Source organism: Myxine glutinosa, chromosome 14 (assembly GCF_964187855.1).
Source record: "Myxine glutinosa chromosome 14, kmMyxGlut1.1, whole genome shotgun sequence".
In the NCBI taxonomy this organism is placed as follows: Eukaryota; Metazoa; Chordata; class Myxini; order Myxiniformes; family Myxinidae; genus Myxine; species Myxine glutinosa.
Genome location: NC_136274.1, coordinates 81,751,180 through 81,753,679, shown reverse-complemented (window position 1 = coordinate 81,753,679; position 2,500 = coordinate 81,751,180). Strand labels below are relative to the sequence as shown.

Genomic DNA, 2,500 nt, shown 5'->3' with positions numbered 1-2,500 from the left:
GGATAACCTATTGTCGCATGACTGCCCTTGGTGAACACCTTAGGGAAAGCACGGATTACCAAACGAGCTGTTACTCCAAGGCGTTCAGTTCAAATGGCGGAGAATACACATGGGGAAACAAGAGGGAGGGGGAGAAACTGGAGTGCTTACCTTCACGGATCCCACCGGCAGTCCTCAAACCTGCAAAAAAAAAAAACTCAAACGAAAACGGATTTAAAATGTACAAAAATAACAGGTTTATTTAAATAAATGCCGGTACAAAGAAACGCACGATAAACTAAATTCCTAACTTGAGGGACCCTCCACACCAGACCCAAACACGGACAAAGGGAAATATAATTATGTAAAAATAAATGGTGTAATTTTAATTGCACTTAGCTCACCCGACCGGTGGGTCTCGTCAAGACTCATCCAGGCTCAGAGCGCGCAGTCTGGACACGGCTCTGGTGAAGACGGGAAATCCGCTCGCTCCCGCGCTGCTAGGCCTCAGTACGCCCTCGTTCACTAGGCTGCGCCTGCTGGCACGACACAGGCCTTCCGCACGAATCGAACGGGCCGCGTGCAGCCCCGCTCTTCCACACCGTGCTCGTTCACCCTTCCTCTGCACGGAAAACCGCAGTCCCCGAGCCGCCTCTGCATGACCACCAGCAAGATGTCCCAACACGGCCGCTTGTGACGGCGCCCAAATCAGAAGGGGCAAGAGCGGAAAAAACTACCCTTCGCTTTCGTCTCCAGAATGACAAGGCACACGAGAGGGAAATGTCGGTCAGATCGAGGAGCCAAGGAGAAGAGAGCAAAATGTCCGCCAGCGCGTTCTTTTATCACCCAGGTTCTGACGCCATCTGGGGTGCTTTGCCAATTAGTGAGTCGCTTCCTACCAGTCCTTCCCGTCAATTAAAACCCTGACCAATCACTGTCCTTCTGGGCGTGGCCCTCGGCCCGCCCGTCCTGTGCGCCTTCCAAGTCTGGGTTGTTAGCGGTAGGGCTTGATGCATGACTTCCGGTTACCCTTTTAATTAGTGAGTTTAAATGTGGGCGATTGCGTGGCCTGGCTATGTGTCTATGGTGTGGTGCCAAAAGGGACATAGGAAATAAATTACAGAGGTAATGACATACAAGGGATAAATTACCCATAATCCCTGAACTAATTAACATACCCCACTCTTTGTAATGGGGACCAAGATACACTTAATTCAAACACACGGTCTACCGGATCCCTACTTATAGTACATCGAGATGGTTGTTCTTCACGACAGTCGGAGCGCACAAATCTATACATTCTACCTGGTCTATGGTATTCCTACCCCCTACAAACGTAACACTATTTTTATGTTGTTTCTTTGGAGTAAAATAGTTTTTAAATCATGCAAAAATACCAAAAATAAAATAGGCAACAAATAGGGTAAAAAATATTTTTGCTTGCTGCAAATCGACTAGGGTAATCACGGAGGTCCGACAAGACAAGAGATCACTGGCTAATGCATAAATGAACAAGAAAAATTGATTTTTGAATGTTTAAAAAGATTTTCCAATGTCTCTGACAAGATTCTGGCTCGATGCTTTTACAGCCAAGATAAGTTTGCTTTCGTCTTTGGCTTTGATCAAAAAGCTTGACAAGATGTGTTGTTTGACATGCCAAGCTGTTCCTTCGTTATATTGGGGCCGTCGTCTTTGCTTTAGCCACATTTTTGTTTTTATGTCCAATCTTCCATTCCATGTTTGTCAACATCAAAAGTTTCCCAACCAATGAACCTGAATATTGAGCCGTGCCCGCTTAGACAGCACGTCTTGGCAGATTGATGGCTTGTGGCCAAGGGTTTCTTCTAGCTCCCTTCTTGGACATTATTCTGCAGAACTACTCATTTTTAAATAAGGGGTCATGGGAGGTGTGTGAACACTCAGATAGTGGTTCTAGACGTACCTCCATCTGATTATTCTTTGGAGTTTTGGACACATGATCGCTGGATTTTTGTGGCAAAATTGTTTGGCAGTTCCATATTCACGCTGCGCTTGCTATTGGCAGGATGCTTTGTGGAGCATCTCCTTGTAGTGTTCAGTGTCGTCTCCCACATGGTCGACATGCCGTGCCGTGACATTTCTGCAATTATCGGGTCCCTTTTAGCTTTTTCTAGTTGCAAATATGGGATTATTCTCTAACGTGGGCACACCCTCAATTGGGCATGATGCATTGATGCAGTGATGCTGATCCAGCACATCATGCATGCGAGAAAAAGCTTACATAGAAAACATTGAAAACGTAAGGTAGAGATAAAAATTTTGGACGCAGCCTGCGGCTGCTAGTTGCATCATTGCTGGGAGTGTGGCTGTGCCGCCGATGCAGTGCCCCCTGTTACCAGTAAGCCGCTACTCATTTTGCCGACCTTAGAAGGATGACAGGCTGAGTCAACCCACGTGGTGTTATTTAATGGCGTGCCAGTGGTTCCTACTCAAGACCCGAAGATGTTAAGATAGCCACCTTAACCGTTAACCGAACACCATG

General features: G+C 46.6%; 1 protein-coding gene across 10 annotated transcripts in view; it reads left to right on the top strand.

Moving 5' to 3' along the window:
• LOC137439963 (dystrophin) overlaps positions 1–2,500 on the top strand; it is a 1,283,433-nt gene that overhangs the window by 561,705 nt on the left and 719,228 nt on the right. The window lies entirely within an intron of this gene.